Genomic DNA, 12,562 nt, shown 5'->3' with positions numbered 1-12,562 from the left:
TTAAAGTGAAAGCACTGAATGGGGCGCTTTAAAAAAAAAAAGGATTTGTTTGTTAACTTTAATGTCGGTCGCGCACCATTTTTTTAGACGAGGCTTGTCTGAAGAAAGGGCGCAGCCGCCATAAAAGTGAAAGAACGACATGAGGCGCTTTTACAAACAGGCATTTGCAATGCATTAGGTCGCGCATTTGCAAGAGTTTAACTTATTGGCATTGTAAATTACAATGCCTTCTATTTATCTGTTTTGAAAACCAACACATAAATAAAAGGCATTGTCCTTTACAATGGTAATAGCTCAAACTCTTTCAAATTCGAGACATATTGCATTACAAATGCTTGTTTAATGATGTAATACTGGTAATACTTTGCTGTTTTTGGATCAAAGGCATATGATTTGGTATACCTCAAGGCATTAAGACTATGACGAGTGCGTAGTCATAATGCTCCGATTACTTAGCAGTAATCTTAATTTCTTTTAGCCCTACACGTCCTCCTCAAGACTATTACAAACCCACCCTCACTCCTTGCCTTTGATTATGCTTAGATAATTCTGAAGGATTATGGGTAAGGCTGCCATTATATATAAGCACCCAGGGGATGGGTGGCGTCGCTTACGAAGAATTCACTTAGTTTAATCCACACAAGTGGAAACAATGATTTGTAGAGGAAGAGCCCTGATGTGGACACCCCCTTTGCGTATTTGGTGGCGCAGTAACATTCCAAAACCCTATGTCAATTACAACTCTTTTTTTCCCCTCCTACTCCCTGTTCAGCGCCCTGTAGGCAGCACTGGAGGCCCTCTAAGGACCGTGCACAACCCGCAGACCTTCGCACTGAGAGCTTCAAATAACCATGCCCGGAGGGCTACGAGCCTGCGACCTTTCACCCCTTGTCAATTTGTTATCGTTCTTTCCGACCCGCCCTCAATGCTAGCCCGCACCAATGAGCGCGGGAGGCTGCGAGCTCACTTCCGCCCGCGGGGCGTCCGTCAGGCAAGGGGTCTGAACGCCGAAGCTGGATGTGCGCACGCGCGATCCCCGGGCTGCGCTGAGTGTCACGTGACCAGCGTCAGGACGCTTCCTGTGATGGGAGCCAGAGCCTCCCGTTATCCTAGTCTCGGCAGCCAAGGACCCGTATGAGAGCGCAGGTAACGGAGGCGGGGAGCACCCGCGGCCTATGGGGGGCTTCGTGTCGGGGCTGCCAGGAGGCATAGGGGCTGAGGCCAGTCATCGGTCCGCAGGGGGTGGGGGCGCTAGGCAGGTATGGTACCTGGTTCAACATAAAAGGGGCTTTCTGGAAGGATGGGGTTAGGACTGATGAAATGTATCGGATTGATCGGTATTATCGGAGGTGCAGAGCTAGAGGATCTGGTGGCATGTTTCTGGGGGTAGTTGTAGGTCATTGGGGTAATGCATGAAGGCTGGTGCGGTATGGGGCGGATATAAGCCATTGATGCTCATTGGGCGGGGGTGGTGTACATTATACGTGATTTTTAGGGCACAAGATTGTATTAGGGCCGAGTGTAGGTCAGGGATGTGGATTTCAAGTTGAAATCTGTCTTAGTGATTCATTCATTGAAGCTTGTGGGAGATGTAGGGATTGATACAAGGTATTGGACTCGTATGGGGGCATAGGGGGCAGCAGCAACTGATGCAAGATACTAGGTCTTGTCCTGGGAGGCATGGAAGCTTGATAGTGAGTCATGGGTAGTAAGCCATCTAGTGTGACTAGTGGGAGCCAGCAGGGCTAGTGGCTGTCATGATGCTGCGAGAAGGGGCAGATGGAATACTGGGGAAAAGTGAGAGTATTGGGGGCTGCTGGGAGTAGAGGCAAGAATTGGGAACAATTGGGCAATGATGTGAGTTGATGGGAGATTTGAGACTGACTGAAGTATTAGAGCCGAATAGAAGTTTAAGCACCTATGGAAAGCATGAGAATTGATGCAAGTCGTTGAGTAACGGTGGGTTGGTCGGAGGTACTGGGGCTGGTGGACTGGGTAAGTGGATGGCTTTTTGACAATGAATAGATTTAGTGTTCCAGAGCAAATAGTTGGTTAGATGTGAGGGCTGGTTTTGCGTGAAGGTTGTTTAGGGCCTGAGGTGAGAATTAGGCCTGTGCGTTAAATTCCGTTCTGCTCGGGGAATTTCGCATTCCGTGGAGAACGCGGAATTGGCAAAAATTCCACGGCTTCGCAGACTTTTTTGCTTGTTAGCGCTTTCAAAATGCGTGTTCGCAAGACATTTCCCCTCAAGCACGCAAACAGCATTCGCGAACAGGAAAAAAAAATTGCGAACGGGCAGAGCAAGCAATTCCACGTGTTCGCGGAACTCTGCATGCTCGCAGAGATTTTTTACTGTTTCGTTGAACTTTGCGTAATGTGACTACGCAAATTCCGCCCACCCCTAGTGAGAATATGTGAGACTAGTAAGTTGGTAATCGTGGGGTTCGGGTGTTGGGTTGGAGGTTTGGGTTGCCGTAACATTAGTGTGAAGGTTAATTGTTGAGATGGTGCTTAGGTAGTGATAAAATGGTTCAGGGACTGGTTCTAATGGGGCTTGGTAGGTTGAACCATGGTACAGTCGGAGGCTTAAAGTGGTAGATGCCATTGATTTTTAGCGACTTGTTGGTGATGTGAATTATTATATGGTTCTCACACAAGTGAAGGCTGTGGAGTGATCTTTTTAGTATGTTGGATTTTTAAAAACGAATTTAGGAGGTTTTTGAGAGAGCTGAATGGTCAGGGTGAGATTTGGGATTTGTTGATATATGGATGCATTGAAATTATGTTGTGGAAGTGACAGTACGGTGGTATTGGTGCCTGCATGTGTCCCATTTCTCTTAAGTTATTTACATTCATATAGCGCAAACAAATCGCCCAAGAGGGTTTCTTGGCGCTATTGCGTGTTAACAGGCAGAAGAGATCAGAAGAGCCAGGCTTTGAGAATTTTTTGAAGTAGGGCTAGGTCAGTGCAGGACCGTATATGTAAGGGTAACCGGTTCAAATGATGGGGGTGGGCAGGAATGAAAATTATCTAGCCATACTTATGCGGCAAGGGCATAGTAAAGCTTTGTCACTGGACCTGAGGTTGTGCGTTGGCATGTAAGGCTGCAGCTTGTTTCGCAGGTAGAGGGGGTCGTTTCCTGATATGGACTTGTGGACTAGATAGAGGAGTTTGAAGAGGGAACGCTTTTTTTTAGGTAGCCAATGCAGAGATTTGAGTGTAGGCTCGGAGGGGTAGCGGGTTGGTAGGTTACAAACCAGACGGGTAGCCTTGTTTTGTACTACCTGAAGTTAAGCTAGGAGAACTTCATATGCTGCTTCCAAGAGGGCATTGCCGTAGTCCAGGCAATTTACAATAAGTGCCTGAGTGAGCAATTTTCTGGCCAGAAGGGGCAGCCTCTGGAAAGTTTTCCTAAGTAGGCGAATAATCTGGAAGCGTGTACCGTAGATGCAGTTTACCTGTTCTTTCAAAGAAAGGCAATCTTCTATCAGGATGCCCAAATTTCTTGCTACCTTTTTAAGGTCGGGGCTGACCCCAGACCTGGGGGCCACCTGTCTTTGTACCAAAGGAGGTGGGGCTTGCAGAAAAGCGGGATTTCAGTCATTCCACTACTCAATTGAGGGCAGTTGGATAACATCCAGAGGGCAATTTGTTTTCATGCATTCACTTAATTTGATTTTAGTGGATTCAGGATTAGGCCACCTGGAGATAAGTTTATATTATATAATTTTGAACCATCCTGATCCTATCACTTGAGCCAGGGGGGCTACGTGGATATTAAAATGGTGAGACTCCAGCATAAACCCTGTGGCACCCCCTTGTCAAGGGCATGGTACAATCTCTCTGAAAGTTTTTAAGCCAGGAAATGGCTTTCCACTAACATCCATCTTCACAAGTCTTTGGATCAGGATAGCGTGTTAGATGGTGTCGAAAGCAGCGGCTAGGTTGAGTACTACCAACATGGCTGTGTGACCTTTGTCCAGGGAGAGTTTGATGGTGTCTAGAACAGTCACCAGCTCTGTTTCTGTGCTATATGAAGCACGAAAACCTGACTGGGAGGGGGCTAACAAGACGTGATCAGTTTGTTAACTAGAGGCTTCATTATTTTGCTAAGGAAAAGAGAGCAACAATGTGGGTCTACGGTTGGCAAGTCTGCTGTGGGTTTCTATAAAATAGGTCTGACCTGGGCTCCTTTCCATTTCATAGGAAGAGTTTTGGTGCTCAGAGACTGATTATACAGACCCTGGATGGTGGGGAGAAGGGCTTGGTCCAGGATCGCCATGATGTAGGGAGGAGAGAGATTCTCTGGTGAGCCCGATTTGATCTTATTCAGCAAGACTTAGACTTGCTGGGCGGTGACTGGATCAACATTTCCAGAAAGGTGTGGTGATTAGTGGCTGAGGATGCGAGTGAGGCTGGTCCTTCCTGTGTGACACCATTTGAAAGGGTGTGGTAGATTTTGAAGGTTTTTCTTCAAAATGGTCCAGAAGGTCATTATAGGGATACTGGGATAGTGGAATGGGGAGGCGGAAAAAGAGAGTTTAGTGAATTCCTTTGCAATCTTTTATAATTCTTTTGTTGAATTTCCTGCATTGTTAATTCTATCTACTATGTGGGATATTATTTGCTTCCCTAATGCTTTTATAATAGGTGCCTAGAGATTCTTTGTAAGTAAGTTTGGTGGCAAGGGATTTAGTGGTTCTCCATTACCGTTCCAACTTTCTGTAGCCTGCTTTTTCTACTTTAAGGCACTCCAAATACCAATGAGAAATGTTTTAGGGTGGCTAATCTTTACAGGAACAGTGGTATTTAATACCAGGGTGAAAGCATCCTTAAAATCTTCAAGCGCTCAATAGATATGAGTGCTGGTTGGGGGGAGAAGTACGGCATAAAGGACGGAAGTGATACCTTCCTCCACAGTCTCATCATTCTAGTTGCTGTCTTGTGGCCCAAAAGTTCTCCAATATCAAGCTGGAAGTTAATGTAGAAACTCTTTCCAGACCATCGGAATGGGGGGGGGGGGGGATCTACCTGTAGCTTTGGTGATTTGGGAAATATGAGTTCCAGAGTGTGACCTGCTATATATGTGGGAGCTGAGACCGTTAAAAGAGTCCTAGGGATTCAAGTTCTGAGAGCAGATATTTTGTTTCTGAATTTATCTCTGCACGGTAGTTGAAATCTCCAGTCAATGTGAAATTGTCCGATGACGGGATGTGTGGTGTCAGACATTCAGTCAGTTTATTACGGGAATCTTTTTTTCTTTTTTGGCACCTGGAGGGCAGTAAACTAAAGCTCCCTTCCAGATCACCTTCGAAAGTGTCTCTAGTTTGAAAACACAGAGCTCCACCCAGTCAGTAAGAAGTGAGTCCAATAGAGTCATTTTAGCAGGGTTGCTAGAGGCAATGGCAACTCTTCGACCAGTCTTGGAATCTGTCTTGTCTGATCAGACTGTATTCAGAAGAGTATGCTATTGGAATACAGGGAAGTGCAGCGGGATGAAGCTACGTTTCAGAAATAAAACAAACTCAGTTAGTCAGTAGCAAGAAGATCCCATAGTTCTAAAGCATGTTTAGGAATGGGGTGGACGTTACAGCAGAGACCACATAGTTAGATTGATTCGAGGTTCTGTGGTGGTTCTATGCTAAGTCCTAAAGGGATGTGACTGTTTTGTGCTCTGGCTGACTGGATTTATTGTCTCTATGAGACTTGCAGATCTCCTTGGCGTTGGGGAAAGGCCACGCAAAGTTGCAGTATCTGCATGTGTGATTGGCGTCTTGTTCCAGAAATAGTACTGAGGTTCATAGTAGACTGGAGATATGTAAAAGACTAGACTTATCCCTAATACTTTCAACATTTGAGCAAGTGTATAATATGAGGCATTTGCTTACCCTTTTTTGAAAAGTGAGCAGGGTATCTGCCGTCGGCGGTACCAGGACGCCTCAAGCTTCGGAAGACTAGACTTCCAACAGCACTGTAAAATGGCAGTCGGTCATCTTTCTGAGCCTCAATTATGATTAAACTGTTTTGCTCCGCTCAAGTGGCACATGCCGTGGCGGACCAAGGAAACCAGTAAAGTGCAAATGAGAAAGTCAGTGTGAGCAGGGAAATTATAGGAGGAATGATTGCAGCGGAGTTCTAAAAAAAAAGTGCAGCAGTTCTGTGTGAACTCGAAACGTACAGAAAATTAAAATAAGCTGTTAAATCAATTTAAAACCTATGTAGATCAGAAAGGAGAGACTTGTTCAGTCCAGCGCATCTGTGCCAGGAGGCCTCTTGTGAACTCTCAAGCTTCAGAAGACTTAGATTGCTCACTGTTATAATATGGTGGTTGCAGTTGTCTTTCTGAGCCTCAATTATGATAAAAATGTTTCCCTCTGCTCAAGCGCTACATGCTGTGGCAAATCAGAAAAACGAGTCCAGTGCAAATGCACAAGTGCTGGCAGGGACACTTTAGGAGGAGCAATCACAGTGAAGTGCTAAATAAAGTGCCTTTGTGCTCTGAGGTCAAAGCATACAGTACACATTAAATTAAGATGTTAAAATCAATTTAAGACGGATGCAGATCAGAGAAACCGAGAGGAGCGACATATTAACAATAGTCAGTTCTTGCCTTTTAAATTACCAATAATAATTGTTGGTTCTTCCAATTTACCATTTAGGTCGCTGTCTGGTTTGCTAGACATCTTGGGGACTTTCAGAAAGGTAACCTAGGAATTATTCTGCCCATTGTCTACCATTGGCTTTGTAACTCACATTTTTAGGTCTAGCCTTGGCAAAGTTTGCGCTGGCTCTTCGAGACATGCTGTATTCAGGATATGGGCATTAATCTCCGCCCATGTTCCTCCCATCTTTACAATTGGCTCCTCTTCCTGTCCTTTGTAAATGATGGCTTTTAGTTTGTCAAGTGGCTTAGTATTCCCTTCTTTGTACCTCCCGCTCTCCTGTTACCTCCCAAAAGGACAACCCCTCTTACATGCGTCCTTACTCGGAAGCTGTCATTAGCAGTTAAATAAGAACAACATACTGTGCAACCACATCGCCATGGTGACCGCTTCTTTTATATCTGAATGATTAGGCTCCTTCAAGTAGTCTTAAGCATCAGCTGCTGATCTCTTCTTTGCACAAACTTGCACGTTGCACTCTATAAACGCTCTTTTATGATTAATGTTTTAACTTAACTTTGTGGGTTTTTTTATTTTAAATATGAACTTTTAAATTGGGGGTAACATTGACATAGATTCTGGGCTATTTTAACTTTAGTAACGCTCGCCTTGATGCAGGTGTCATGCTGTTCATCTTGAAGGTGAGACGTTCTAGTTTTCCCTCCATCCAGTTAATTCCAGCTACAAATAGGGCTGATGGCGCCGATGAGCAGCGGGCATGCCAAAGGCAAGCCTGTCTGCGCCTGAACCATGCCCAGTGCCAGTCCCCCTGGTCCTTTCACACAAAAAACCTAAGATACAATCAAATATTCAAGGGATGCATTATTTGCTCTTAGGTACAATGTTTCCATCACGATTGCCAGCTAATGACCTGACTTTAACCAGACAGGAGGTCCTAGACTCCATGCAGCTAGCAACCCAGCGGTTAGTAGGATAACTGCTCAGCAACATATAATAGACTCCAATAACAATGGGGTAACTATATCTTGTATGCTACTTAACACCAGATCTCTGGTTAAACATCAACTGAAATTCTGTGATTTAATACAGACACAAAGAGCAGACGTGGCATTTGTCACAGAGACATGGGCCGATGGCAGTTTGGGCCCAGACATTATTGCTGCCACTCCTCCCTGGTTACGTGGTTTATCGTCTAGATAGACGTTCACTAAAAAGGGGAGGAGGTTTGGCGGTTTTTACCTTGAGCTGTATAAAACTAGTTTTCAGCCACTCATCTCTCCCTTTTTCAAGGCCATAGCTTTTTCTGGGCAACCTGTAGATTCACGGGTTCTCAAGGGAATGTCAGTCTCCCCTCCCCCACACCCCCGGATCCAGATGCTGGTTTTGCAGATAAGCTTAGTACGATAATTGAGTACGCTTGCTATTATTGATGATAACTTTCTTGTATTGGTAGATTTACATTTTCACCTGGAAATTGAATTAGATTTGGAGTCCAAAAAACTGGTTGACACAATGAATATGTTTGGTCTGCCTTTAGTTTCCAAAGGTCAAACGCATTAGGCTGGGCACATGCTGGATAGAATTTTTTTCCAATTCTTCTGATATTAGGTTACTCCCATCTTTTCCCTTGACTTGGTGAGACCACTGGGCGGTTAACTGGTAAATAATGACAAAAAAATCATCTATGACCAGAAACACCACCCAACATACCCTAAGTATAGCCTGGCACAAAATTAGGCCAGATACTTTGGGAGAGGCCATTGCAGCCGTCCCTCCTTGGTAATCAGGGGAAAACCTGGAGCATAGTGTAGAATTTTGCATTTTGGCTGAACTCTGCTCTTGATTCGGTGGCTCAAAAAAAACACTTTTAAGAAAATATCCGACCCTGGTATAACGAGAAACTCAGACAATAAAGGCAGGACTGTCGGATACAAGAACAAAATGGAGGAAAAAATATGACGTGGATGAGAAAATTAAATATAAAACTAAACTAGTCGAACACAAAAAATATATAATTGAAGCAAAAACGCAATATTATTCGAAGTACTTAAAAGCTGCATCTGATGCTAATAAGACACTTTTCTCAGTGAGAAAATAAACTAATAACAGCTAGTTCAAATAAGGCAGGAACAAATCGAGAATTTTGCGATACTCTTGCATGACTTTTTCAGGAGAAAGTCACAAATATCTTTGACAAATTTACCACACATAGAGCAGGCAATGATCGGGAGGAATATATTCCAACTGGACTGCCGGATAAAGTCATTCTCTCCTGTTTTAAGGTTCCATCAGAAGAACAACTTATAAAGTCCATCGGTCTCATCCAATCGGGCGCGCCACAAGACACGTGTCCCCCCCCCCCCCCCCCCAACATCATGCATATGATCCCGGCTGAAGTAGCACAAAATCCTGGGGAAATTTTTGAGAATATGTTTGCAAAAGGATACTTTCCCTCTGTCTGGAAACAAGCTTCGATTCTCCCCCTATTAAAAAAGATAATTTGAACGCCCAAGCCCCAAATAACTATGGGCCAATATCTAGACTTCCTTTCTCTGCCAAGCCGGTAGAAAAAATAATGAACCAACAACTTTCAGAATACTTGGAGTAACACTTCTGGCTTGATGACACCCAAAATGGTTTTAGAAAGCATCGCAGTACAGAATCGGCTCTGGTAATAGCAACCAAGGAAATACGAGAAGTACTGGATAGGGGTGGGACAGCTGCATTGATCCTCTTGGATTTTTCCACAGCTTTTGATATGGTCAGTCATGAGATCTTGGCTGACCGTATGCTCAGGCTTGGGATAGGAGGTACTGCCTTTGATCTTTTGCTATCTTTCCTGGCAAATAGACAAAATAATGTGAAGATGGGACAGTTTACTTCCAAATCTTTTTCCTTTCCCTGTGGTGTTCCCCAGGGCTCAGCCCTGAGCCCAACTCTATTCAATCTTTGTTATCCCACTAGCTTCCATTATCAAAAAAGCAGGCTTCTCCCTGGTCTCATACGCCGATGATACCCAAATTGTGGTATCACTGGCTAACGTGAAAACCAATTTGGGTACAGATTTCAGCTCATGTATGAGGGTGGTGAGCAACTGTATGGATTGTAACGGTCTCAAATTGAATGCTAATAAAATAGAGATCAGCATTTTCGGTAAAAATCCCTCCTTTTGGACACCGGACTGGTGGCCTCCTGAGATGGACTCTTTACCCGAACCTTCAAACAAAGTTAGAAACTTAGGATTCATGGTAGACAAGAAACTAAAGTTTAGGGTCCAAGTAAACAAAATAACCTCGTGGCCTTTAGTTCCCTAAGGTTAATAAAAAAAAAAATAGAAACATTTCTGCCCCCAAACTACTCAAAACGGTAACAATGGCACTCGTTCTTACGAGGATTGATGACTGCAACAGTATGTATCTCACTCTTGCATTGGGACTTGTCAAGAGGCTTCAAGTTTTGCAAAACATGGCAGCTCATTTCCTTTGTAAAATTCCAAAGTATGAGTCAGGAAGAGGAGCAATTAGGAAATTACATTGGTTGCCAGTCAAACAACGATGCAGCTTCAAAGCTCTCTGTATGGCCTATAAAGCTTTGCATGGACTTGGGCTAGACCATTTAAATAAGAAACTGAAATTGTTTGTTCCAGCAAGGACACTCCGATCAGGCCGTGCAAGGAACCTGATTGTCCCCCCTTTTAGAAAGCCACCTGGAGTGGAAGGAGCTTTACCATACTTTGGAACAATCTCCCATTAACATTAAAAACTGCTCCCTCCTTACTCTCCTTTAGAACAGCCTTAAAAACCTGGCTTTTCACGCAGGAGTAGAAGTGTTTTGTCTCTGCGCTTCTGCCTTACTCCTACTATATCACTATCTCAGCCTAATCAGATTTTGATAGCGCCAAGATGCCCCAGGGCAGGAGATCGCACTTTATAAGTCATTTCTTGTTTCGGTCTGTCCCATATTTCAACTTATTTGTGCTGGGAAGGCTTGTGATTTGTGCCTTCCGTGCTCAAGTTGTTTTGTTTCGGTCACCGGGAGGGCACTCTTGAGAGCTCAGTCGAGGCACGCTCAGAGCAGGCGGCAAGGCAAGGGGGCACTGTGCACAGCAGTGCTTCCGAGCAGACAGCCAAAGGTGCATTTTCCTTCTTTCTCTCTAATATGTTTCTATGGGATATTTTGTTTTCTTCTGCGCCTTAACAACGCAAACGTTGCCTGAAACTACCTGCTTACTGTACTTTCCAGATGCAAGCAACATTTAAAAAAGGCTCTCCTTCTATGTGCGTGCCCGATTGTGACCCCATGGCAAGGTGAGAAATATGGGAGTGCTGCATAAACATGTCTGAGTTTTTGCAGTAGACTTCACTTGGCTGCATTCTGAGGCGCATAACCACATGCAGTATTAAAGCCCTGTGATCTCTCCATTGTGTTGTAGCAACAATTGAGCAATCGCTCTCCCCGCTGGAGATGATCTAATTCAATTGACTGCATGTTTAAGATTCCCCCCCCCCCCCCCCACACACACTCACTCACTTGCTTTAAACTACGGGGACTCAGTAGTGAAACGTGTTGGGTGGGGACAAAAGGCGTATTACTGCTGCTTACATTTCCATGTAATACTTTGTTTACATCTGCATTTTAACAACGCAAATGTTGCATGAAACTACCTACTTACTCTGTCTACCTTCCAGGTGCAGGCAACATTAAAAAAGGCTCATCGTTGTATGTGTATGTGTGTGTACCTGATGATCGCAACCCTCTGACAAGCCTCGTTGAAGGTGGGGATTTAATTTAATTGACTGTATTTTCAAGATTCCCTCCCCCAACACACTTACTTGCTTTAAACTACTGGGACTCAGTAGTGGAACATGTGATGGATGGGGGCAAGAGGTGTATAAATGCTGTTTGTCCAGTGTTGACCAGGAAGAACGAGGGAAGACTGTTCTTTTTCATTAACATTTTAAACCAGCATTCTTTAAAACAGCCAGTGGCAGCTCCTCCTCTAAGGTGGAGGAGCGTCGCCCCACTGCTTTTAAGCAGTGTAAATAAAGGAAACATAAAATCAATGTTGTTACCACTGTATAGTTTCCAGCAGCTTTGCCTGTGGGCTTCTCTACTCTCAAAGCAGGGAAGGGGAGGAGTGGTTTGCCCACTCCAAGTGCACATGAATGCTTGGCTGGGCCTCTGCACACTCTGCATTACAGCCTGCATGGAGAAAATGCCCAGGCCCCCAGTTCCCGTCTGAGCGCTTAGACCAATCATAATGCTGTATTGCATTGTTGTGATTGGTCAGGGGAGCCTGGTGTGCTGCCTGGTTCCTGACCTGAGTCCGACAGAAGAGAGATGGGACCTGGACGCGGCGATAAGGTAAGTTTTATTATTTTTTATTTTTATTTTTAAAAAACATTTCTCCCGCCTCGCCATCCCCGATCTGTGCCGGCCGCCACTGAAAACAAACTGATTTTACAGGAATTGATGACATGCTCTCCAGTTCTCTACGATACCGCTGTACTTTATCTGGAAATCTTTGATCACTGCGTATATGCTTGCAAATATGGGCCAAAAACTATACTCTTGTCCCACTGCTAAGGTTGCACTCAAAAGGAGCATTTATACTTCCCGACTTAGAATGTTTTTTTTTTTTTTAAGTAGCCATTGCAGCGCAAAGCAACAATAGTGGAGGGAAAAAAAGCACAAGATAAATTCCCAGCAGGCTGCTCCTGCTCTCTCTCTCTCTCTCTCTCTCTCTCTCTCTCTCTTTCCCTTTCCCTTTCCCTTTCCCTTTCCCTTTCCCTTTCCCTTTCCCTTTCCCTTTCCCTTTCCCTTTCCCTTTCCCTTTCCCTTTCCTTTCCCTTTCCCTTTCCCTTTCCCTTTCCCTTTCCCTTTCCCTTTCCCTTTCCCTTTCCCTTTCCCTTTCCCTTTCCCTTTCCTTTCCCTTCTT

At 44.5% G+C, this 12,562-nt stretch overlaps 1 protein-coding gene across 1 annotated transcript in view; it reads left to right on the top strand.

Annotated features, from left to right (window-relative positions):
* Positions 1 to 1,043: 1,043 nt before the first annotated feature.
* APBB1 (amyloid beta precursor protein binding family B member 1) overlaps positions 1,044 to 12,562 on the top strand; it is a 424,653-nt gene continuing 413,134 nt past the window's right edge. The window contains exon 1 of the mRNA XM_085623528.1: positions 1,044 to 1,146. The gene's annotated coding sequence lies outside the window, so the exon portion shown is untranslated. The remainder of the gene's footprint in view (positions 1,147 to 12,562) is intronic.

The sequence above is a fragment of the Triturus cristatus genome, chromosome 8 (assembly GCF_964204655.1).
Source record: "Triturus cristatus chromosome 8, aTriCri1.1, whole genome shotgun sequence".
Lineage (NCBI taxonomy): Eukaryota > Metazoa > Chordata > Amphibia > Caudata > Salamandridae > Triturus > Triturus cristatus.
This window is presented reverse-complemented; position numbering and strand designations above follow the sequence as displayed.